The sequence below is a fragment of the Aedes albopictus genome, chromosome 2, assembly GCF_035046485.1.
Source record: "Aedes albopictus strain Foshan chromosome 2, AalbF5, whole genome shotgun sequence".
NCBI lineage: Eukaryota > Metazoa > Arthropoda > Insecta > Diptera > Culicidae > Aedes > Aedes albopictus.
Genome location: NC_085137.1, coordinates 386,577,711 through 386,605,157, shown reverse-complemented (window position 1 = coordinate 386,605,157; position 27,447 = coordinate 386,577,711). Strand labels below are relative to the sequence as shown.

General features: G+C 41.1%; 1 protein-coding gene across 1 annotated transcript in view; it reads left to right on the top strand.

Annotated features, from left to right (window-relative positions):
- The first annotated feature begins 6,109 nt into the window (after window positions 1-6,109).
- Window positions 6,110-27,447, top strand: part of LOC109400761 (protein hairless) — a 125,063-nt gene continuing 103,725 nt past the window's right edge. The window contains exon 1 of the mRNA XM_029878974.2: window positions 6,110-7,780. The gene's annotated coding sequence lies outside the window, so the exon portion shown is untranslated. The remainder of the gene's footprint in view (window positions 7,781-27,447) is intronic.

The following is a 27,447-nucleotide window of genomic DNA, read 5'->3' as shown; positions in this document are numbered from 1 at the left end:
CATCGTGATTAGAGCCGCCAACACCTCACGCCCCCAGGGGTGCAAGGACCTCAGGACTACGACCGATCAAGCCCCATCAATCCACCGTTAGGCCAGGTGGGCATCTCACACCTCAAAACGTCCCACGTGGTTTGGAGCGCAGGACGCCCGGTTTCACTCACGGTGAGGAGTTCCAAGCCCAGCTGATCGATCAGTGTTCGGGTCAGGTAACCAGCTGATTTGCGTCGATTGGGAGCGCAACCGGAAAGTAGTCCGAAGACGGTGAAACATGGCAAGTAACCTCTAAATGTGAAGCGATACCCTCTCTCCCTCTCGCATGAAGTCTAAACGCCCTACCAAGACCAAATGCCACGTCATTTCATGGAGAACGTCCTTGGTTTCTCTTGTACTGGGTCAGTCTTTTGTATCGTTGGTTCCGTTGGGCAAAAGTAAGTGAGCCCACCTGAGTAAGCAGCCGCCGACCCTGAGAGGGTATAGCCGTGGGGCTAGCCGGTATTAACAAGAACCAGCGTTTTGTACATGATGCACTTGATGCGTGGGTGAATCTTTTTAGACTATAGTTTCTCCTGGAGCACATACATACATTTATTTGTTCAACATCATTTAGACAAGACATAATCAACAATAATAGGGGTAGTCGGGGTAATTTGGCCAATGGGGCAATTTGAGCACCTCACAAAAATCACCTAAAATCTAATATTTTCAACAAACCGACCTTACAGTTCTACTACTGGTCTGATATGGAAGCAATTGAAACGTTAGAACCAATTAGTTTAAGCCCACAGTAAATTAGAAAAATAAAATTGAAAAACGTTGGTCAAATTACCCCGAAGAAGGCTGAATAAAAATACCACATAAGACTCCTATTGTTCAGATACATTAGATAGCTTTAAAATTAGTTTATTTTACACACTACAATTTAATGTATATCGGTGCATATTAAGTTTGTGTTACATTAGGCGAAAAAAATCTTCATTGAAAATAGGGTGCTCAAATTACCCAAAACGGATTAAAATTGACGCAAAAATCATACTTTTTTCAAAAACCTTTTTTTGGCATGTAAACACGAATTGACTTTGATATTTTCATGTATCTTGCGTAGTATTATCAGAATCATTATGCTCATTCGATGAACGAGAGATTTATCGTTGTTTTCTGCATGTTAAAACGACTTTTGCTTAGGGTGGCCAAACTACCCCGATTTACCCTACGCCACAATCAGTGAAGACAATTGTCAGACAAAAGAGGCACAAAACAAGCAACAAAGAAGACGCGGCGATTACTCTTTATCCCAACTGGTAACAGATAATGACATGATCTCGAAATTTTTTGTTGCAGACAAAACAGAAGCAGAATTTGTTGCGTACTTTTCAACTCGTGAATAATCAAGTATTACTAACCCAAAATCGAAACTTTTTGATGATACATCTTCAGCAGCGTTGCAGTGTTTACCGACTCAAAGTTACCGCTCGAAAATCACAATGCAAGGCTTAAAAATCTCTAAACTTATGGTGCACGATCTTTGTCCTATTCTGTTCAAGTTGGGACAAACGTATGTCGCATTGGCAAGAATGTCGCAACAAATTCAGGTTGCCACATTGTCGTTATTGTTGCGCGATGGGTGAATTTTGATTCACTGGCCACAATACTCGGTTTGTGGCTGCCGCTCTCCATCCTCGGTTGCGCCCAATGCTTACCAGGTTACGCTCCACCTGGTCCGCCCATCGTGCTCTCTGCGCTCCACGCCTTCTTGTGCCAACCGGGTCAGTTGCAAACACAAGCTTTGCAGGGTTGTTGTCCGGCATTCTTGCAACATGCCCTGCCCACCGTATCCTTCCGGCTTTGGCCACCTTCTGGATGCTGGGTTAGTTGTAAAGAACAGCGAGCTCGTGGTTCATCCTTCACCGCCATACACCGCTCTCCTGCACACCGCCAAAGATCGTCCTTAGCACGCGTCGCTCGAAAACTCCGAGTGCTTGCAGGTCCTCCTCAAGCATGGTCCATGTCTCGTGCCCGTAGAGGACCACCGGTCTTTTTAGCGTTTTGTACATGGTGCATTTGGTGCGAGGGTGAATCTTTTTCGACCGCAGTTTCTTCTGGAGCCCGTAGTTGGCCCGCCTTCCGCTGATGATGCGCCTTCGAATTTCACGCCTCACGTTGTTGTCAGCCGTCAGTAAGGATCCGAGGTAGACGAATTCCTCCACCAAATTATCCCCGTCTATCGTAACATTACTACCCAGATGGATCCGGTCGTGTTCGGTTCCGCCTACCAGCATGTACTTTGTTTTTGAGGCATTCATCACCAGTCCGACCTTTGCTGCTTCGCGTTTCAGCCGGGTGTACAGCTCTGCAACCGTTCGAAATGTTCTGGCGATAATGTCCATGTCGTCCGCGAAGCACACAAATAGACCGGATTTTGTGAAAATCGTTCCCCGGCTGTTGAGCACAGCTCGTCGCATCACACCTTCCAGAGCGATGTTAAAGAGTAGACATGAGAGTCCATCCACCTTCTCGCAGTCTTCGGCGAGATTCGAATGGATAGTTCACCTGGAACCCTTACGCAGTTTTGCACACCGTCCATCGTTGCTTTAATCAGTCTAGTCAGCTTCCCAGGAAAGCCGTTTTCGTCCATACTTCTCCATAGCTCTGCGGGGTCGATACTGTCGTATGCCGCTTTGAAGTCGATGAACAGGTGATGCGTTGAGACCTGGTATTCGCGGCATTTCTGGAGGATTTGCCGTACGGTAAAGATCTGGTCCATTGTCGACCGACCGTCGATAAAGCCGGCTTAATAACTTCCCACGAACTCATTCGTTTTAGGTGACAGACGACGGAAGATGATATGGGATAGCACTTTGTAGGCAGCATTCAATATAGTGATCGCCCTGAAGTTCTCACATTCCAAATGGTCGCCTTTCTTGTGAATGGGGCAGATTACCCCTTCCTTCCGCTCCTCCGGTAGCTGTTCGGTTTCCCAGATTATGATTATCAGCCGGTGCAGACAGATGGCCAACTTTTCTGAATCCATTTTGATGAGTTCAGCTGCGATACCATCTTTACCAGCTGCTTTGTTGGTTTTGAGCTGGTGAATGGCATCCTTAACTTCCCTCAGCGTGGGAGTTGGTTCATTTCCGTCCTCCGCTGCACTGGCATCGTCGTTTCTTCCGTTACCGTGGGCTCCCATGCCTACGTTCTCCACGCCGTTCAGGTGCTGATCGAAGTGCTGCTTCCACCTTTCGATCACCTCACGTCCGTCCGTCAAGAGGCCGCCGTCTTTATCCCTGCATATTTCGGCTCGCGGCACGAAGCCGTTGCGGGATGCGTTGAGTTTCTGATAGAACTTCCGTGTTTCTTGGGAACGGTACAGCGTTCCATTTCTTCACACTCCGCTTCTTCCAGGCGGCGCTTTTTCTCCCGAAAGAGACGGGTCTGCTGTTTCCGCTTCTGTTTATAACGTTCCACGTTCTGTCGAGTCCCTTGCTGCAGCATTACCGCCCTCGCTGCGTTCTTATCCTCCAAAACCGTTCTGCACTTTTCGTCGAACCATTCGTTCCGTTCCACGTACCCGATTGTGCTCTCGGCTGCGTCGTTGATGGCTGCTTTCACTGTACTCCAGCAGTCCTCTAGAGGGGCCCCATCGAGCTCGCCCTCGTCTGGCAACGCGTCCTCGAGATTCTGCGCGTATGCTGATGCGACATTCGGTTGCTTCAGTCGCTCTAGGTTGTACCGTGGCGGTCACCGGTACCGTACATTGTTGATTACGGAGAGTTTTGGGCGCAGTTTGACCATCACCAGATAGTGATCGGAGTCGATATTGGCGCCACGATAGGTCCTGACGTCGATAATGTCGGAGAAGTGTCGTCCGTCAATCAGAACGTGGTCGATTTGAGATTCCGTCTGCTGTGGTGATCTCCAGGTGTAACGATAAGGGAGGCTGTGTTGGAAAAAGGTGCTACGTATGGCCATGTTTTTGGAGGCGGCGAAATCAATGAGTCGTAGGCCGTTTTCGTTCGCCTGCTGGTGGGCGCTGAACTTACCAATCGTCGGTCTGAATTCCTCCTCCTGGCCTACCTGAGCGTTCAAATCACCTATGATGATCTTGACGTCGTGGCTTGGGCAGCGATCGTACTCGCGTTCGAGCTGCGCGTAAAATGCGTCCTTGTCATCATCAGTACTTCCGGAGTGTGGGCTGTGCACGTTTATTATGCTGAAGTTGAAGAATCGGCCCTTGATCCTCAACCTGCACATTCTTTCGTCGATCGACCACCAACCGATCTCGCGCCTCTGCATATCACCCATCACGATGAAGCTGTTCCCAGCTCGCGTGTGCTGCCGCAGCTCTGGTAGATGGTATGATTACCTCTAAACGTTTGCACCATGGATCCTGCCCAACACACCTCCTGCAGCGCTACGATGCCGAACCCGCGGTCCTTCAGTAGATCGGCGAGTATGCGGGTGCTCCCAATGAAATTGAGAGATCGGCAGTTCCACGTATCGAGTTTCCAATCGCAAATCCTTTTTGTTCGCTGGGGTCGTTGCTGTTGGTCTCGGTTCGTATTATTCTGCTGCTGATTCTCCGTTACAATGTTTTTTTACGGCTGGCTCGTAGGGCCTGACACCAGCCCCCTACTTTCCGGAGGACCATAGTGCACAGTTGAGCTTAGAGTCCTTCCCTGGCACTTGGACGTAGATCAGCCGCCCCTAACATGGGGATCAGACGCTGTTGTGAGCCGCTCCTCCTGGAGAACAGACGCTCAGGTTTACCGAAGCAAACCCCCCCCCCTTCCCTGTCAGCCTACGACCAAAGTTCCCACCGGGGTTGGTTACCCGATCTTCCCTAAGGTTGCTCGTAGTCCGGCCGGTGCAATGTGAAGATAGGAATAGGAGTTGCTGGATAGAGGCTAGTGTCCTCAATGGGATCTGTATTGCGCGAATTATCCAGCCTTTACCGTGCCACACAATAATGGTACATTGGATTGCCAAATAGTTATTTATGCAACAAGTTCCAAAACGATGATTTCTTCAGCACGAGTCGTTGTCGTGCTATTATCGTGGATAAATACGATGAGTCCTGAAAAAATCTAGTGTTGCAACGAGTTGCATACAAAAATGTTTGTCATAAGGAAAATTGAGGTTAAAATAGGATGTTTTTAAGGCTACATACTTCTGCAGAATGATGAACGACGGAGTATCATGGTGAATCATCCTTCTTTCACATGCAGTTCATCCTACTGTTGATTACACACACGATAATGAATGAAAAATGTATGTTGGCAAAAATGCCGAAAAGTGCCACTTTTCAGCACAAGTGTCGAAAAGTAGTGCTTTTCGGCACTTTTGTTTCAATGAAAAAAGTAGGCCGTTTTAGCGCTGTGAAAATTTTACGACCGTAGGTTTTTTTTTCAATTTCTTTTTTATTCGTGAATTTGCTAATTCTTCACAGGTCAAACTGTGTAAGTGTTTATTCAAAAAGTCGATTAAATTCTTCGCATAAACTTTTAAATTGAAATAAAGGTAATTTCAATTACTATTTTTACCCACTAAATCATAACGCAGTGCAACGGAGATATTTTCCTCTATGGGTGTGACACAACAATATGTTTGCCTTCGGCAAAAGCAAAACGAGAAAAAATGTGAAATTTTAGGTGGAGTTAAACTGAAATGTGGAATTTTGAGTATCTAATTATTCAACTTCCCGTGCTAAAGAGGCTGCTTAAGTAACATTTTCTAGTCAAATAGAATTGAAGAGGTAAAACCATCACAAAACTAAAATAAACGATATTAGGTTTTATGACGGTTCTCAAAACTAATTGGTCATCAAAATGTTACTTAGGTGATTATCGATAACCTCTGCATCTTTTTGTTTCCATCAGGCATTGGCAAAGGTGAATCGGAATATCTGAAATGATTAACTATTTTCCATTTGATATGACGGGAACTAGCGCACATTATAAAGTAGATATTTACCCTACACAACTTCTTCAAAGACATCAACCACCTAAAACTTACCTACTAGACCAGAGAATGAACTATTTTCCGCTAAATTGTATTTCCAGAACATTACTATGGTTTGGTAACGGAAGGCTTAAACCACATGTTTGAATAACACCTATTTGAAAACATTCATTTCCAACCCAATCAAATTCCTCAACGATCACCTTCTTTCTCTGAGTGCTCTCTCAAATCGATAAAGCTCTCACCAACACATTCAGCACCTTTCATCAGGACATCCTCTCTTCGCAATTTTCCGCCCTTTACGGTGCGGTGAGTGTCATTTTCGCCCACAATACGCTGCTGCTCCCCCGCTTGCTACTGACTGGCCGTGGTCGGTCGCTGTTGTCGTTGTTCGACGGCGAGCTTTCCCCCGAATTTTCCCATTCGACCTACCCAAAGTCAGAGCTCAGTGCAGCTAGCAGCGGTACAGCGGAGGAGCGAGTTTTGGAGTTTGGCGTTCCGCGGCCACATTCGTTCAGTTCAGTTCGCGTTGGTCTTTCGTCCTGTCCGGTTCGAATACGGAAAATGTCCCGCCGAGTGGGCGCGTTTCGTCACTAGTGGAGCAGTGTATCAACAGCAATAGCAGCAACACAGCAGCATCTTCTCATCGCTCCTGGTCCTGGCTCTTCTCGACTTGGGGTTGGTTTGTTATCAGTGTTGGGCGCAACCCAGCAGTGGCGGTGGCGTTGGCTTCTGTTTGAAGGGGGTTCTGTGGGGGGCGAGTGGGTGGCACAGTTGTTGTATGTGCTCACAGTAGATACATAGCAACCTTCTACATGTGCTCCAAGGGATCAAGCTGGTGAAGTATATAAGCGTCGAGGACAACGCAGCGAGAGGACCAACCGTACGGTGATGATGCCTGTAAGGCACAAAACAGACACTTGATATGGTCCTGGCTCCCATTGTGAAGAATATTCGGTGGTGGTGCAACTGAAACCAAGCCCCAAGCGGCGAAACGAGTGCGAGTGCAAAAAAGCGAAAGATGGAAAATTGATTTTCTTATCAGTAAGTGCGCGGTCGGTGGTCGGTCGGTGGGTCGGATCGGAAGTGTGGGTGAGACGCGCGCGGGTGTGTGAAGGACCAGGACCGAGTGGAGCCGTGTACGACGACGACAACTACGCGGGCCCAGAATCGATCGATCCTCTCGGTTCAGCTTGGCTTGACGCTAGCTGCGTGTCGAAAGCGACCCCCTCGCGCTGCTCCAACCGACGCGTCGCGACGACGGAAGAAATGGGAAAAACGCAACTGTAGGTAAATTTCAGCCGCGACTGTTGGGTGACCCGCGCGAATCCTCCTCTGCAACAAGTACAGGCCGTCCGCCACGCCGGGCTTCAGTGCAGGAGTAGAGAAGCGAAGAAAATCGATTTCGATTAGTGTGGTGTTGCCTCCTCCCGTCTAGGGGCTGCTTGCAGTTTTGCGTTCCCTACAGTTGTTCGGGTGAAGGGCCCAATCTGGGTTCCAGCTAAATTGTGACCGTGAAGTGGAAATCGGTGGCGTTTCACCCTGGGTACCGTCACAAAATTTCCTTGGAAATACTAGTGCTACATGTGTATGCCATAAGGCTTCCAAGTCCTTTATTAATCAATATCGGTCGTATAATACACATATGCAAGGTGAGTCTAGTGAGGGTTTGAAAATAGCTCGATAAAAATGGAGCATTTCCGACGTGCCGTCCAATTTTGATGGAGTGAATGGGGCAAAGCTCGCGGGAATAGAGTGACACAATCCCATTAGCTGAACTTCACCGAGTGCCTGGCGTATGGCCTGACATGGGAGCTATGTGAAGGTATGTATACTTGAGAGGGTGTGCTGTGCACTGGGATGAGCTGTTCCATGTTATTGTGGACAATAAATTGATGGTTTTGATGCGTGTAATGAATAATCCTTATAAAACACTGTTATTTTCAAGTTGAGATGTGGGGACAAGACCCGTGTGCCGACTTTATTTTGTTCAGCGGCGGCAGCAACGACGTGAGTCGGCGTGACCAAAATTTGACCATAATATCAACTTTAATAGGGTCTCCAGTTGGCCTAGTGGCTATGGCTATGGATCGCCAATCCGGAGACGGCGGGTTCGATTCCCGTTCCGGTCGGGAAAATTATCTCGACTCCCTGGGCATAGTGTATCATTGTATTTGCCTCACAATATACAAATTCATGCAATGGCAGGCAAAGAAAGCCCTTCAATTAATAACTGTGGTAGTGCTCTAAGAATACTAAGTTGAAGAAGAGGCAGGTCCAGTTCCAATGCGAGCGTCGAGCCATAAAGAAGAAGAAGATCAACTTTGATAAGGCAAAGATGTTGTCAGTGCGCTCCATTAGCATTGGAGGACAATAATGAATAGATTTCGATGCAGTTTTATTTTGTTTTCAAATAAGCGTCAAGAAGATACCAAATTTGTGGGCTTTGTGGCCGTGCGGTTAGCGGCGTCAGTCGTCTAGGCGTTTCGTAAGCCTCGGAGTGCGGGTTCGATTCGCGCTCCAATCGGGGAAAACTTTTCGTCAAACGGAAAATTTGCCATTGGGCCACTGGGTGTTATGTGTGTTGTCCGTTGTCTCGTGTATGTAATGTTCAGTCTGTGCAGCCTCTGGCTGAAGACGGTGTAGTGTCTTTTTAAAAATTGGATAATAAGGTCACTCTATTTTGGCCTATAAATCCCCTAATGAGTTCTAGGAGACATCCCAGAAGGAATTCCGTGAGGCACCTTGATGGAACTTCAGAAGGAATCCCTGAAAGAACTCGTGGAAGAATCCTTGAAGCAACTTCTGCAGGAATTCCTCACTAACGAGATCCCTACAGAAACTCTAGAAAAATCTATGATTAGAATTTTAAAGGAATTTCAGGAGGAATTCCCGAAAAATTCCAGGAGGAATGCTTGACAGAATTCCAACAAAAATCCCCAAAGGAATTCCAGCCGGAACCCCAAAGGATCTTCAAGAGAAATCTCCGAAGGATTTCCAGGATGAATCCCCGAATGAATCCACGAAAGAATGCCAGCAGGAATCTCCAAAGGAATTCGAAGAGGAATACCCGACAGATTTCGAGAAGGAATCCCCAAAAGAAATCAGGAGAAATTCCTGAAGGATTTTCAGGAAGAATCCCCGAAAAAATCCTCGAAAGAATTCCAAAAGGAATCTCCAAAAGAATTGTAAGAGAAATCCTAGAAGAATTTCCTGTAAGAATCCCTGAAAGAATTACAGAAGGAATCCCCAAAGCAAAGTAAAAGCAAAGCAAAGATAACCGTACACATCGTAGTTGCTACTCCGTGATTGACCAGAACAATCGAAGTTGCACAGAGATCCAATGAATGGTGCTTGGGACTAGCTACACACTCTCAATGTGCACAAATCGAGAGTTCAATATTTTAAAGTCAATAACGGCGCCGGCCACGTCCTTACGGTCATCGGGAAAGGGGAAGGAATGTTGGTTCGACAACCGTTGTTACTAGAACCCGTGGAATCCACGGCATCCCCACAGTTGTCTCAGGAAGGAGTATTTGTTAGTAGAGTAGGGTAAGGTGTGGAACTTGGAGCCACCTTTGGTAGGTGATATGATCCACAAGCTATATGAAAATACACGACACGGTCTTCATCCCGATTATGATTTATTTGGTCGCGATAGTAAGGGTAATGCATATTGCACATACGTCAACGATCTTTCTATAATAAATGCGTTACCGCATTGATCGTTTACACTACCGTGAAAACCGACTTTCCCACGAAAGTTATCGCGCGCTTCTGATTTTGCATTCAATATTCTCGTCCCCATCATCCTACCGAGAAAACCGATCGACTCACGGAAATAGTCGCGCGTTTCACACAATATTGAACTTAGAATATACGGAGAATAAACTTTCGATTGCTATTTTCGAATTATGTATTTTACTAAGAGTAGTTCCATGTGTTACTTGTGATCGACAGCCGTTGAGGTAATTAAGCCAATTATTTTTAATTTGCTCAATGATTATTGTGAGCTGCAATCACTTTCTTCTAACATTTTTATCGCTTCAATATTAGACCTGCACCAGAACTACAAGATTAATTTGCAGATATTACAGACTCCAGAAGTCCTAAGAAAACGCATTGACGAAATTATCCCAACTTCTTCTAGTATGTAAAGAAAAAAAAACTCGGAATGATCTCACCCAGTTCCATGTCATCGGATGACCGCAACCATTTCTTGACTCCTTCAATTTTCTGCAATACGGCTTGCTACCAAGTGTTCATCCATTGTTATCACTTCACGAGGAAGGGAAATGTTCACCTGCCCCAAACACGTGTCACTCCTCACTTTCGAACAATGCTACGCGACCGAGATTTTCATCGCAACTCAATTACAGAAGGAATCCCCAAAGACAGTCGAAGTAGAATCCCCAAAGGATTCGTTGGAGGAACCCTCAAATGAATTCCAGTAGAAGTCTACAATGGTTTTCCAGGGGGGATCTTCGAAGGAATGCCAGAAGGAATCCACGAAAAAATGCAAGAAAATCTCGAAGCAATTTCAGAATAAAGGATCTTTGACGGATGTTCAGGAGGAATCTCCGGAAGATTTCCAGCAGGAATTCCCGAAAAAATTTCAGCAGGAATTCCCACATAAATTCCAACGGAAACTCCCAGTGAAATTCCAGCAGGAATCTCGGAAGGAACTCGAGGAGGAATCCTTTAAGGAATTCCAGGAAAATCCCCGAATGAATTGAAGGAGGAATCATCGAACAATTTTCCCCAAGAGTACTCGCGGTTTCGGACCTTTAAATTCGCGTTTTTACAGTACCCTTTTACTTTTTTCGCGCAAATCTTAAATTTTGCGAGTGAGCAAAGAAATTTTCATATCAAGATTTGAAACTTTGTTCCATTTAATGTCCCATTATTCCTCCTGGGATTTCTGCATGAATTCCTCCTGAGATTTCTCTAGGAATTCCGTCAAATATTTTTTCCAGGAAATCCTCAAGGGATTCTTTTAAAAATTTCCCCAGAAATTCTTTTCGACATTTATTCAAGAATTATCCCAAGTATTCCTCCTAGCATTCTTCCAGGAATTCATCCAGGCATTTCTGCAGGGACTCCTCCAGGAGTTCTACCACGAATTTCACCAGGGATTACCCCAGGTATTTCTTCAGGAATACCTCCGGGAATTCATTCAGGAATGGATCCAGGAACTCCTCCAGGAATTTCTTCGGAAATTCCTACAGCAATTCCTTCAGGAATTCCTCCAGAAATCCTTCCAGGGTTTCCTCCAAGAATTAATCCAGGAATTTCTTCTCCACGGCTTCGTGTACACATTCCTCCAGGAATTATTTCATGGATTCCTCTATAAATTCCACCGATGATTCCTCCAGTAATTCTTCCAGAAATGCCTTCTGAAATTGCTCCTGGAATTCTTCCAGAAATGAACTGCAACTCCATCAGAAATTCCTCTTAGAACTCCTCTAGGAATTTCTCTAGGAATTTCTCTAGGAATTTCTCTAGGAATTTCTTTAGACAATTCTCCATGGATTCCTTACAGAATTCCTCTAGAGATACTTCCATTCCATTCCATGGAATTCATTGAATTCCTCCTGGAATTCTTCCATGAATAGTTCCATGGAATTTCCCCAAGATTTCCTATAGAGATTTGTTCAGGATTTTCTGCTGGGATTCCGCCTGGAACTTGTCCGGAAGTTCATCCAGGAATTCCTCATGAGTTCCTCCAGGGTTCTTTCCAAGAATTTCTCAAAGAATTTTTCCAGGAATTCCTTAAGAGGTTTCTTCAGAAATACCGCAGGAATTCCTTAAGAAAGTCCTCTAGGAACTCATATAGGTATTCATTCAGGAATTTCTATAGGAATTCCTTCAGAAATTACTACCGCAATTTCTCCAGGATTTTCTCCAGGGGCTCCTTAAGAAATTCCCCCAGAAATTCCTCCCGGAGTTTTTACAGGAGTTATTCCAAGTATTCCTCCAGGGGTTCCTGCATGAACTCCTCTAGGAATTCTTTCAAGGATTTCTTCAGGAACCCTCCAGGAAATCCTCCAAAGATTCCTTCAGAAATTCCCCCAGAAATTTCTCTGGGAATTTATCCAGGAATTATCCCAGGTATTCCTCCAGGATTTCATCCAGGCACTCCTCCAGGGACTTCTCCAGGAATTCTTAAATTCAGAAATTGATCTCGACAAACGGTTTACCGAGAATCCAACAGCTGATATCTCGATAAAATATTTACTGATTCTCGGTAAAAATTTTACCGAGATTTCGGCTAACCATTACCGAATCTCGGTGAACTTTGCAGAGATCTCGGTAAAAACTTAGATTACCGAGATCTCGGCAAAGTTTTAACGACATCTCGGTAAAACTTTTATTGAGATTCAGTAAAAAATATTACCGGATTCTCGGCTGTTGGATTCTCGGCAATCTGTTTGCTGAGGTCGGCGATTTAATTTAAGTGTGTAGGAAATTTCCAATGGATTCCTCCGCAAATTCTTGCAGTTTTCCTACAGGAATTAATCCATGAATTTGAACTCCAGGGATTCCTATAGAAATCCGTCCAAGAGTAATTTCACGGATTTCTCCAGAAATTCCACCAGGAATTCCTTCAGGAATAGACCAGAAATTCCTTCAATTCCTCTAAGGGTTCTTCCGTGAGATACCTTCAGTAATTCCTTCAGTAGCTCCTCCAAGAATTCCTCCAAGAATTCCTCCAGAAATTCCTCTGGGAATTCTTCTAGAAATTTATCTTGGAATTTCATCAGAAATTTCTCTTATGCTCCAGGCATTACTCCAGGAACTTCTCAACCCAAGTAACAATCTTAATTCTATTTGGTTTTATTTGTTTTTATGATAGTTTTATCGGAACATTGCATATTCTAGTTGATCTTATCGGAGTCTCAGCTGAGCACAACTATTCTTCGTCAATATGTGGTTTTAAAAACAACTCCAAGAATACTTGAGGTTCAGTTCATAAAACCATAAACACAACAAGAACTGTTGAACTTATTTTCAGTTTTATAAGGTTCTTGTAGTTATCTTCAATCATCCGTTCTTGATCAAGAGTAACTGTTCTCGCATAAGAACAGTTTGGTACATAAAAAATACAAGAAAAAACTCAAGCATCAGGTTTTGATTCTCATCGTTCCATTATTGCTGCCAATCAAGAACACCTACTCGGAAACCCAACCGCAACGCGGTGCAGTGCCAAGTTCCTCCGGTTGCAGCATTCGAAATGAGGTGGGTATGGTCATCTAGGACATCGTTTCCCGTGCAATCGGGGTTCCAATCATCGATCTTCAAAATCAACAACTACTTACCTGTTGGAAGTGCTGACCGGAGGAATGAGGCATTGCACCGCATCAAGGCCGGTTATCGAAAAAGGTCTGCCTGGTTGGCAACGGTACCGGGCTGATAAATAAATTCATCGGACGAGATTCACAAAATCCACCGCGGTGCGATAATTTATTGTTTGTTTACAATTTGGCGTACATGTTTTATGACGTTCTTGGCGGAGTTTGCATAAACCTATATCAAGAACGTTATAAACCTGAGTACTCTTGAGTAATACTTCTTACCTTTGCATAAGATGAAATAAATTTAAGGCGTTCTGGATGGAGGCCAACCAGGCTGCATTGAGAACGTTATAAATCCTAGTATTTTTGAGTTATGCTTTTAGCTCTGGCATGAGTTGAAAGAAATTTATGACGATCTTATGGTGATGTTGATTAAAACCATCGATGATGGACCGACCACTGGCCTAGATTTCAATGGAAGCCATGTTGAGAAAACTCATGAGCAATGTTCGCATGACCAGGAAAAATATTTGTAAATATTTCATTAGTGCGTTATAATGGAAGCGCGTTGCAATTTTTGGAAGTATCTTGCAACATTTATACGATGAATTTCGCTTGGCATTTGGCATCCTTGCTACACCACGGAAATATTTCCAATTTGTGTAATAAATTATTCCCGATTACAATAATGTGTCATTTTCATTGTGTTTTTAATTTCAATTTAATTCACCAAACTTTTCTGTCGACATAAAAGCTGCATCAGCAACAACACTGACAAATTTATTATCGTTTTATCGTGCACTTGAAGAATTCTACAAGGAGAGAGCAATTCGCCTTGAGGACATCTTGGGAAGTACAACAAGTTTTAAGATAAATTTAAAAACAACTCTCCAAGAGCATCTTAGGATGGGCCTCTTTGGTCTTATGGCGGGTTTATTGTTGAGTTGATGCCGTGTTGCAGAGCAATTTGGTTTATGCATGGTTTTAAAGAACAGGTGTTAAAGAATACTTCAAAAGCATTATAAAATTAATTTTGTTACTTGGGAAGGGATGCCTCCTTCAGAAATTTCTCCATTAGCTTCTCCAGGGATTCCGCCAGGAATTTGTCCAGAAAATTCTCCAGGATTTCCTCCAGAAATACATCTAGGAATTGCTGAGAAAATTTGCTTATGATATCAGAAAAAAATTGTGTCTACGATGCTTCTTTCTTGAGTTTTGATTTTTTAAAGTAGGTGGTGTCTGTGGAAAATGTTTGTTTTCCACTGGAGTTTTCCGGAAAATTAGGCGACGCTGATTTTTTTCAATTTAGTTTTTGTTTATATATAAATATGATCCCTACCTAAGAAAAATATTCATCCATCAACCTTCAGAACCTTCGTACCAATTTGTGCGATAATTAAAAAAATCCCCTAATGCTCCAGGCAATAGTCCAAGAACTTCTCCAGGGATTCCGCATGAAATTTGCCCAGAAGGTTCTCCAGGATTTCCTCCAGAAATATATCTAGGAATTTCTCCTGTGATTTCTCGAAGAATTCCTCCAGAAATTCCCCCAAGGATTCATCTAATTTTTTTTTCTAGTTATTTCTACAGGGATTTCTGATGCGGATTCTTCAGATTTTTTTCCTGAGTCTCCTCGCATAATTGCTCTTCGGATACCTCCAGGAATTCATCCAGGGATTCCTCCAGGTATACTTTCAGAAATTTCTCCAGAGATTCCTGCAGGTATTGCACCGAGAATTCCTGTAATGATTTCTTCCGAAATTTCCCTAGGGATTTTTTCAAAAATTTATTCAGCGGTTAGTTCAAAAATTTCAGTAATTCGTTCATAATCTTTTTCAGGGATTCACCCCAGGGTTTTTAAGGATACCTTGTAGATTTTTGAATAATTTGAAGGATCTCTAGAGGAATTCCTCCAGCGATTTCTATTTGAATTCTATTAGATAATTTTAGAGGGACACAGAAGCCATGAAATTCTCCAAGAAGTCACCCAGGAATTCTTTCACAGTTATCTCCGAAAAATTGTTAAGAAGTCCAATCATGAATACCTTCAAGATTACCCCTTGCAGCAAAAGCTTTTAAATATATTAAAATTTCATCAATGGCCTTTTGAATGTGTGCATTGTTTGATAGACGCACAAATACCCCTGGCCCACAAAACAAAAGATATTAGTGGCCGACTAGAAATCACCTCCAGCATGGTTTTAAAGAATACACTCGCGTTTACGCTTGAGCTACATGGATCATGTCTTATTATGTAACATCTATTCTCACTAGGAATTCAAAAACTTTTGCAGGAATTCCATTGCAAATTCAACCATATTTTTTCCCACATGATACTTGAATTCCACAAAGAAGCACTTCACCATATTTTGCAGTAATGCTGCTAGAAAATTCAAAGATTATTAAAGATACTCATCAAAGAATTCCTGGAAATTATCATTTAGATTTAATTTCTCAGCGATTCAAAAAAGATGACTAACAAAGCATTGCTATTTATATAATTCTGGTTATATAATGTTTGGAAATCAAAACTAACTTATTACATAGACCATTTTGAACAATGATCTTGTAAAAAGTAACAAGTTGAGAAAAGACGTGCGGTTAGGGTCACCAAGCTTATAATCGCACCATGCTATGGGGTGAGAGTTCGATTCCCGCTTCGGGCGTTGAAACTTTTCGTGAGAATAGTTTCTTCCCCGTTTCCACTGGTGCATGCTCCGTTGTCCGTTGTCTAATGTTAAGTTTAAAACAGTCTTTACAGCCGAAAGCTGAAGACGTTGTCCGTGTCTTTTTTAAACCATATCAAATAATTTTCACAATCTACCATGGAACGACTACCGGTGGTTGTGTTCCATGTAATCGACAAAGCGTTCCATCGCTGCGCGCCAAGTTGCAGCGAGACGTTTAACCACCCATTTCGATCCACACGGGTTGGTCCACCCCGACAACCCCCCACAGTCCACCACCCAACACCGAACGAACGGAAAAGCACGGCTGCTGCTACTGCTCCTGCATTTGCTGGGGTCACCTACACCACTGCACATCGTTGGTGTTGGTGTCCGTATTCACATGCCCGCCGACAAAGAAAAGGGTGGACTTGCTGCTGATTGTTTTTTTTTTCTCTCCATCATCTAACGGCCTTTCCGTCATTCTTGACGGAGCATTTCAAGTGGTTCCAGGGCAAGGTGTGTACCTAGGTCTAGGTACATACTGTGCGATGATGGGTCGTAGACTTGTGCTGACTGGTCTACAACTGCACCTGACGAGTTTCGGTCATGAATATGGATCGATGATGTGCGAAAAAGGCGTTTGGGATTCTTTCACTGGGTTGATGTTGATTACAGCTGGGTTGCTGGGGATTTTTTGATAGGAGTAACGGTTTCCTTGTTGTTATCGGGAATTCTGTTCGAAGTTCCTCGAGATATCATCAAAACAAATATAAGATAACTTGAAGAAGTTGTTTCTATGGATTGCTTCAAACATGATCAGAGATTAAAAACAAAAATTGTTCAATTCATTCTACTAAAGCTCTTCTGGACCATTATTTCTACTCGAAAGAAATATTTAGATTTTTTTTCCAGAAATCTTACAAGAAATTTCTTCAGAGGTTCCATAAAAAAATCGGAATCTTGCTTTTCATATATGTTTGAGATAGATCCGTTAATTGTGTTGCCTCCTGTTGACACAAACCAATTAATGTCCTTCGTAGTAAATAGAAATTTTACATTTTTTAAAGCTTACGAATGTTTCAATAGTATGTACCTTTATTATATCCATTCAATCATGGATAAAAAATTCTGTCTGTCCTTGATACATTCAGTCCTTCACCCTAATCCAGCTTTGGCCGCCCCATCACACAACAATATGTGCAAAAACTCTCAAAAGGGTACACGTGGCTGCGCATAAAAAATCGTCTACCCACAATTGCTCTGCCGTTATGCTAAATCGTAAGTGTTACATTTCATCGATGTACATGTACGTACAGTTTCCTCATGTAAGCTCAAAGGCGTCTCTTCAGATGAAGCATACATTTTAGCCTAGGAAAGCGGTACCGAAAGCTGTCTCTGATTGAGAAAGACCCATAGTGTCACCGTTTCAACGCCATAAAATACGATGGGCGAACGTGGAGGACGAGTAATCCCTCATTTAAGCCCACTTCATCGTGTAAGGAAAGAGGCACAACCATTCTGGAAACTGTTTGAATCTACCCATTTCTGCTAGATTTTGCGTGGGACGATATACGTACGTGTGATAATGTGCGCTTCAATGTGACACAGAAGCCGGTTGAAACATGATAAATAATGAATGTTTCGTTAACTCTTTTAATGAGCATCTGCCGAAAAATCAGCTTCCCATGAGGAATATTTTGTTTGTGTATCTACGCTATGGAAGCTTTGGGCTGAAACATAGGATGTGATGAAAGGATAATGAGTCATCCTTTTCAGTTTTGCTGTCAACGAAAACGTCAGATTAAGTGTGAAGCATCAACGCCCTAATCCATCTCCAAAATGAATCCATTACAAATCACCTTATATGGGTATCCTTTGTCTTTGGAGTGGCTCAATATTATATACGGTAAAGATTTTGCACACTCGATTAAACAGGAAATCCTTTAGCTATTCAACATCCCAATCTACACTTTACTATTACTTTAGAGCTTTTAGTAGAACTTGTTACTTCAGACTCTAGTTTAATTTAAAAACACTTCACTAATACTTTCAGGGTTGTTACAAGACAGGCGGAGAAAAATCCGCGCCAAATCCGCGCGAGCAAAATTGAAATCCGCGCCAAATCCGCGCGATTGTGGAAATGAATTCGCGCCAAATCCGCGAGAATGTTAAATTTACGTTTTTTTTCTATTTTACTCTATTGAAAAAGGCACTTTCAACTGGAGTGGACTAAATGAGTGTTAAGCAAAAACAGAACTTTTAATTCGTTAATCAACGCGACTCATCTTCATGATACAGTCAGGCAATTCACAAGGCTTTCTGGGGGATATGTCTGTACGGACCCGTCAGACAGAATCCCAAAAAAAAACATGCCTAAGGCTACTAGATTTTAGAGCAATTTTCTAAAAATCCTGGAGAAATTTTAAAAGGAACTGGAAAACTCCATAGAAATATATTAAAGAAAAACGTTGAGAAAACCAGAAAACGAACCAAAATGGAACGAGTTCTTGAAAGATATCTGAATTTTTTTGAAAGACAGTGTTCTATACTAAATATTAGAAGAAATTTTGAAATAATCATGATTTTGAGGATACTCTGGAGGAATTCTTAGAAGATAACTTCAATAAATTTTTGAGTTATGCCTGGAAATTTCCAGTGAGATATTCTTGAAATAATTTTTACATAGGAAGAGAAGGGAGAATATTGTCCCCAATGTAAAAAATTGGAAATGAGAAAATGGCATTTCGAGAGACGAACCAGCCAAGGGCTGAAAGTCTCTTAAATGAAGACAAGTCAATCAATCAATTAAAATGGCATTTCAAGTTAGAAAACTCATTTGCCATGTAAAACTTCATAAATCGCCATTACAAACATTATGCGAGTGGGAACAGAATACCTGAAAAACCTCTGAGAAAAAATAATATTGTCCGACTTTCTTCAAGATTTACTTGCTAGAGTCTTTCAAGATTTTCTTTAGCAAATTAGTTTGAACTTTCTTCAGAAAGCTGTTATATGTCCGGTAACTTCCGGAATGAAAATGCTTTTCTTGTAGTTCTATTAGTTGCTTTATTGGAAGCCAAACTTAGAATGAATCAACCAGTGCACGGTGTGATGTTTATGCCGTGAACCAGTGCAGATCGCTCTGCTTATAGCGCTGTTTGCAGTTCAGAAGAAATTTTTCAGCCTATTTTGATGCATGGGAAATTCCTTGCCTAAATCGCTCAAGAAACTGCTTTCCTTCGATCACAGTACACAGTTGCGAAGGAATGACAATTCAAATGGCAGTCACTGTAGAACGTTTCTGCAAGGAATCCGTCAAGAAATTTCTTGAGCGATTCCTTTTCAACACGAAACTGGACTTATATAGTGGAGCAAAGACTAATTCCCGGAGACATTCCTGGAGAAACTCCTAGAAAAATTCTCGGAGAAATCCAGCCTGGACAAATTCTTAAAAGCATTCCTAAGGAAAATCCCGGAGCAATTCATGGAGTAATTCCCGGAGGAACTCATGGAGGTATTCCTGGGAAATTTCTCTGTGGAATTTCGGAGGAATTCCTGGAGAACTCCTGAAGAAATTCCCAGATGAATTCCTGGGGAAAATACCGTAGGAATTCCTGAAGGAATCTCCGCAGGAGTTCCTGATGTGGGTCCTAGAGGATCTCCTGAACAATTTTCCGGAAGAATTCCAAAAGACATTTTCAGAGGAATTCCTAGAGAAAATCCCGAAGAAATTCTTGGAAAAATTCCCGGAAGAAAAAACGGAGCAATATTGTGGGGTAACAAAATTTGTCTGCAGGAGGTCAAAGACGGTGTACCGAATAACCTAGCGAATAAATCACGAACAAAGACTCAACTATCAGACAGTTTTTAGTTTGCTGAAGAACTTTGTTGAAAACGGCATCATTCTATCTTATCAGGATTCTGAGATATAGAAGTTTGAAGATTTTTTACCCTGGCGCCACCTAGCGAACGATTCGCGAACCAAAGACGCCATTGCCAGATCGTTCTTAGCCTGCTAAACAACTTTGCTGAAAACGGTATGCTTGTACCTCCTTAGGGTATCGAGATATACGTGTTTGAAATTTTCAAACACAATGCGCCACCTAGCGGATAAATCCCAAACCAAAAACTTTACTATCAGATAGTTTTGAGCTTGCTGAAGAATATTGTCGAAGACAGCATCATTTTATCTTATCAGGTTTCTGAGATATAAGGATTTGAACATTTTTGACACTGGCGCCGCCTAGCGGCCGAATCGCGAACCAAAGTCGCCGTTGCCAGTTCGTTCTTAACCTGCTAAACCAATTTGCCGAAAACACTATACTTCTACCTCATCGGGATCTTGAGATATACGTTGCGCAATGTATGTGGCCAATTTTGGTACCCCAAGACAATCCGGAATAACTCCGGAACCATGTGGACCAGGCACCCATGTCCCCGGCATCATAAATTAGGAGAGTTTTTCGGAAAGTTGTGAAAATTTCATCAAAATCCATCGAAAAACAAAAAAGTTATGACAATTTTTGTGCTTTTCTGAAGGTGGAAAATGTACGTTGGCTGGATGAAGGTTAATTCGTGTTTAGGGAATTATTCAGTTGACGTGTAAATCCATTTGCTTTGATCCAACACTCTGAAACTTTCAAAAATATATCTGACGAACGGAATCCTGTACTAAGCTGATTTTTTTTTATCTGTATTAACGAGATTTTTAGCCCTAGGCTAGTTCATCTCGGGACCCACGCTTTACTTCCCTTCCGAAGGAAGAACTCGCATTTTTTGTGTGAGTTTGTCGGGAGTGGGATTCGATCCCAGGTCCTCGGCGTGATAGTAAAGTGTTCTAACCATCCCACCAGGTCCGCTCCCAAGCTGAAATTTTGACTGATTACTAATCAAAGGTGATTTTTTATTCAGTCCTCCACTCGTCAGACACATGTTCCTCAGAATGCAACTTCAGACAACCGAGTACGACCGGTATTGAAAAACATTGCCAAAGATCTAAAGGCAATGGAAGTTTTTCGAACAATAAAATAGTTTAACTACACCGTGCAAATCAGCTAAAACCATTTCCGCGCCAAATCCGCGCGAGGGCCAAATTCTATGGATAAATCCGCGCCAAATCCGCGAAAATCGCGAAATCCGCGAAATTCGCGTAGTTGTAACAACCCTGTACTTTACTTTTGCAAAAGAAAATAAAAAATGAATAACTCTTTTAAAGAAAAACTAGAAAGGACGAGCAAATTCCTTTTAATTCTACTACTGTGCTTATCTTCGGACAGATAGGCCTATTTCGTCTGTGACTTACAGACTTCTTCAGTGTCAAGTGCTCGACTGAAGAAAACCTCGCATTCGTTGTGGTATTTATACTAGGAGTGTATGTGTAGGTACGTGTGTGGGTAAAAGTGTAGGTATAAAAATGTAGGTACAAAATTGTAGGTACATATTTGTAAAAAAGGGGGTGTATCTGCCTGTTAGAAAACAGGGTGTCAATAAGATACCTAAAGCTAGGAAAATTCCTACCGATTTGGTAGGTAGTCAATTGGTGTTTGTAGTGTTATTTTTTCCTGCCGATTTGGTAGGTAGTCAATTTGTGTTTTGTGTATTGTGTAATGTTTTGTGTGTGTTAGGTAAAAATTTTTTTATCGCGTTTCTCAAGAAGTGTATAGAGTACAGGCTTACTCCCGTAAGTCACAAGGTAAAAGTTAAAACAGCCACAAACCCCAACATAGTAAAGACACTTGAACAAACACTCATCAAAGAAAGCATCAAAAAACTACACAGCAAGATCAACATGAAAACTTTGGAATGTTATTCTCTCCATTTAAAGTTAGCGAAAGATTATCCTGAATCTTTCCCTAATTTTCTAACAAAAGTAAAAGTTGCAGAATTTTGTGAATCAGAAAGAAAAAGGAAATTACTAGATAAAAAACTTAAAACATTAAAGATGCAAAATCCGAAGTTTACATGTTCTTCTACACAACCACAAAACACAACACAAGAACTAACTGGGTTAGTGGTCAATCGCTCTTCCGAACAGTTTACGGAAGAACAGTTGACCCTTCTCAACAAAGGTCTTAACTACGCAGTACACTCTAAACCAGATTCAACACAAACCATAATCGACATTGAAACAGCTATCAACACGAACAATTTACAGACACCACAGATTCAAGAAATCAGAACACAAACAGCTAACACTATTCAAAACACACAACAAAACAAATTGAACAAAGAACACCTGAAAGAACAACGAATAATCAAAGAACTTAACCAGAAACCAGTTTTCTATCTGAAAGCTGACAAAGGAAACAAAACAGTAATCATGAACAAAGAGGACTATGATGAAATAATGAATAACAAGATTCAAAATGGACCTTACCGAAAACAACGTACTGATCCTCTTCCAGGATTAGTAAGACGTGTTGACAAAACTCTCAAAGAGTCTACACCAGTTTTAGGAAGCGTCATTAAAAGCCTGAAAGAATCTAACCCTTCATTGCCAAGAATAAAAGGACTTCCCAAAGTTCATAAACCTGGAAATGAAATGCGTGAGATTGTTTCAGCCATTGGTTCACCTACACACAAAATTGCCAAATATTTAGTACAAGAATTCCAAAACATGCCTAATAAATTTCACAGTAGATCTGTCAAGAATTCCGAACAATTCACAGAACTAGTACAGAATTTATCCGTTAACGACGATGAAATTTTAGTTTCATTCGATGTTAAATCACTATTTCCAAGCATTCCAGTTAAAGAGGCCATTAACCTACTAGAAGATTGGCTTCTGAACCAATATGAAGATTCAAATTCAGATTGGATTAAGAAAGTTCGTACATACATCAAATTAACCAAACTTTGTATGGAAGAAAATTATTTTTCGTTCAGAAATGAAACCTACAAACAACTTAATGGTGCCCCCATGGGCAATCCACTTTCTCCATTTTTAAGTGAAATTTTTATGGCAAATTTGGAAAAACGCTTAGAAAACAACAAACAGCTTCCTGAAGTCTGGTGGAGATACGTTGACGACGTGTTTAGCATTGTTAAGAAACATCTTTTACCTGAAATCTTGAACAATATCAATAATGCACACAAAAACATCGAATTCACTTGTGACATTGAACAGAACAACCAACTACCATTTTTGGACATACTCATCGTAAAACAAGAATCAACACTTTCCTTCGAAATTTACAGAAAACCGACACACACTCAACGCACTATTCCAAATTCATCAAATCACTCACATCAACACAAAATTGCATCCTTCAATCACATGATACACCGAATGCAGACACTTCCACTTAGTGAAACAGGAAAAACGAAAGAACTTAATTACATTTTCGAAACAGCACAGTTGAACGGTTACACAAAACAAACAATACAACAGATCATCAACAAAAAGACACAACAACAATACAGACGTTCTTTGACTACACTGACACGGACAGAACCTACACTTAAACGGATAACTGTGAACTACAACAATGACACCAAAAAACTCCGACCAATTCTCAGAAAGTTTGGTTTTGAATTAGTTTTCACAAGCAAAGCTAACCAACTTCAAACTCTCTTAGGATCTACGAAAGACCCGTTGGACAACTTAACAAAATCTGGTGTTTACAAAGTAACATGTAATCACTGTGACAAAATATACATAGGACAAACAAAACGCACACTCAACACACGATTCAAAGAACACATAACGGAAGTATCAAAAGCACACAAAGACACAGACAAGGGACTCATTCATCATTTTAAATCTAAAGTTGCTGAACATATTTTCAATGAAGGACATTTTATGAATACTTCAAATATTAAACTCTTACGACACATTACAAACCCATGGAAACTTGATGTTGCAGAAAGTTTAGAAATTTACAAACAAAACAATAAAAAACTACTTAACAAGGATCAGGGCAATGGGTACACGTGGCTGTTTAAATTTTTACCTAACACACACAAAACATTACACAATACACAAAACACAAATTGACTACCTACCAAATCGGCAGGAAAAAATAACACTACAAACACCAATTGACTACCTACCAAATCGGTAGGAATTTTCCTAGCTTTAGGTATCTTATTGACACCCTGTTTTCTAACAGGCAGATACACCCCCTTTTTTACAAATATGTACCTACAATTTTGTACCTACATTTTTATACCTACACTTTTACCCACACACGTACCTACACATACACTCCTAGTATAAATACCACAACGAATGCGAGGTTTTCTTCAGTCGAGCACTTGACACTGAAGAAGTCTGTAAGTCACAGACGAAATAGGCCTATCTGTCCGAAGATAAGCACAGTAGTAGAATTAAAAGGAATTTGCTCGTCCTTTCTAGTTTTTCTTTAAAAGAGTTATTCATTTTTTATTTTCTTTTGCAAAAGTAAAGTATTAGTGAAGTGTTTTTAAATTAAACTAGAGTCTGAAATCCCAATCTATATGATCTTCTTATTATTCTAGGCGTAACGTCCCATCTGGGACAAAGCCTCTCTCTCAGCTTTGTGCATGTGTATGTTGTGTAGCAGGGACAAAGATACTCTATGCCCAAAAAAGTCAAGGAAATATTTATTAATGAAAAGTTCCTGGACCGATCGAAAATCAAACCCGTCACTCTCAGCATGATCTTGCCACACCTTTACAGCTGTGCCTATGGGCCCATAGGCAATGAATCTGGTGCACTTAATCAAGCAGCTTCTATGCCACCAAATCATAGCTTTTTTCTCGGCTCTTATGTAACCACTAACTCTATTACATCTTTGAGAGGCGCTTTCCCAGCCTTTTTACAGCTGTTATATGGCTAACCCAAAGTTTTTGATTAAATATAATTTCAGGTTATGATATCATAATGCAATACATGTACGATAGGGAGTATCACTTTTAAAATTGAATAATTAAGGTACTTGCCGCTACTTTTAATAGAATTGAATAGCATAGAAAATAGCCCATTTTGTTTTACACCAGGAGATAAGGCTTTAAAATTGTGCCACAAGAAATCTCACCCAACTTAATCTAGCTGAAAAAGCTTGTTCAATGATGTTTACATTCAACAAGCTGTGTGGCAGCGCCAACAGTTTCTTCATCGCACCTCTAAGTTGTAAGACTGTTCTGTATTTGGCAACATTACTAAGCGTACTGCATTAAATCAGCTGTTTTATTGGCAGGCACATCTTCCGACAACTCTTCCGGAATTGAATTAGAGTGCAATAAGAACAACCCGAATGATTTCACAATTAACTGAGAAGGATAGCTGTAAAGTAGTTGTATTGCAGCTCTTTATCCCGCTTACAGTTTGTTTTGGCTATAATGTTTACATTCGATAAGCTGCGATGATAAACCCAAACAGCTTCTAGCTGTAATGGTACCGTAAAAGGAGCTTTCAAGTGCTGTTCTTTTGTTGTTTTGGTTTTTACATTTTCCGGGAAATCTCCCGGGGGTGGATTAAACAGCAGTAAAAGCAGTCTCATTGACAAGTGAGCAATTTAAGAAAACTGAGCTGGATAGTTATATGGTATTTGTGTTGGAGCTGTGTATTGATTTATGTTTTATTTTTACTAGCTTCCTTTTCATTCAGCGTTGACTGTTTCAATTCAACTGGTATACAACATAAAGATAATAATTGAAGTATATAGCGCTGACAATATTAATTGAGTTCTGAACTGGGTTCTTTTTTCGGTTAGAAAACATAAAACTAAGGACATGTTGTAAATAATTAGTTTGAAGTTACGCTTTTTGAAATTGAAAAAAGTAAACAACAGCATAAACCGCTGATCAAATATGACTAAACGACCACCAAGGCAATCTTTGATTATTTTATTTGTAATTTCGTGAAACATTTCAAGTCATGGGTTACGCAGCAATTCAATCTGTTTAGTGAGTCCCCCTTTTATTGTCTTACCACAATCAGAAAGGGCATGATAAAAGAATGGCTTCCCGAGCAGAGTCTAACAACAAAATGATAGCAAATCGAAAACTCGATTTGTATTCAGCAGCATATTGATATCACATTTTGCTGTCTCTTCAAACTATTATAAAAAAATAATTTTTTAGGTTATTTTAAAACTTCTATGCAACCTTGTATAATAACTATGAAAGTATATCATTAGTGTAATTATCTTATGGCATTAAGGATTTCATACCAATCGAAAAACCACTATATTTAACGATTTTCCATATTTTCGTACTGATAACAAAAACAGTTATCAATTTGCTATCACTGATAACAGGAATTGTTTTCAACTTGCTGTTACGGGAACATTTTTCTGCTCTCATTTTTGATGTTTTAACCGTTAAAACGACCAAAACGATAACAACCTGAGTTATCATAATTTGCAATAACACAACATAAAAATTTGTTTTCAATTTGCTGTCAGACTTTGCTGGGGTTCACGGGCTGGTATTTATGTGACAAGTAAAAAGCTCCCACCAGTGTGTTTTCATACATGACTTTATGATGCCACTTTATGGTGTTATGACTCAACTCTATGGTTCCATGACTCAGAGCCATGATGTTTGATAAATAAAACAAATATAGGTGTGTCGTAACGCCTTTGCTAACCATGACTACTTTTTTTAAGGCTGTGAATTGTCTCGATACCACTCGTGTATAATGCCCAACGTGTCTTGGGCTGACGATGAGATAAAACATAAAACAGAACAATTTTTATCGCTGAGCCGCTGATGAAAGGCACATTTTCGCATTGTTTATATGCGGTGAAACAGGTAAAACCAAAAGATTCCAGCACCTGAGATGACGTAACGTAAGAGGGTGTCCGGTCATTCGGTCGAATGTCGTTTGACTGAATGACGTTTGGTCGAACGCCATTTAGCCGAATGCCATCTGGCCGACTGGGTCAGAGGATGTTTTTGACATTCAAACTACCAATGACACATTCTAACATGACGTTAAAACGTTTCGAAGCATTCGTTCGTCAGATTTTCCACTATAATCCTTGAAAACGATTGTGAATATTTTTTTCATATTCGGATTTCTTGTATAATTTCCCATATATTTAACCAGTTATCTTCAGAAAAACCTATTTAAAATGCATATTAGTAGCACAGACAAACAGACGCAACATTCATCAAAACTGAACATGCATTTAACGATCAATTCAAATATCATTTGATTTCCAAGTCCTTCCACCAGAGTCGCTAACGTTAGATAACTTTGACGTTTGTAAGTGTACACCTTGCTGAATGATGCAAACGAAAATTACAAGCGATTTGTATAGTAGTGTGCGTGTTAGATGAACGTCAAATCGAAATCCATCATAGAGATAAGTGACATTTCAGCACACGAACATTAGTGCGAATTTTTCCTCACACAAAAGTACACGCCAATTCAAAGGCTATTCAAGTTGCATATGCAAATATTACCCAATCAAAATGGGTAAAATAGGTAAATAATTATAAAACTAACGTCCGGGGTAACAGTGCAAATGTTTTCCTCGCAGTTTCACAACTACATCTACAAAAAAGGCACGCATACATTTGAACGTGATTATCACTAT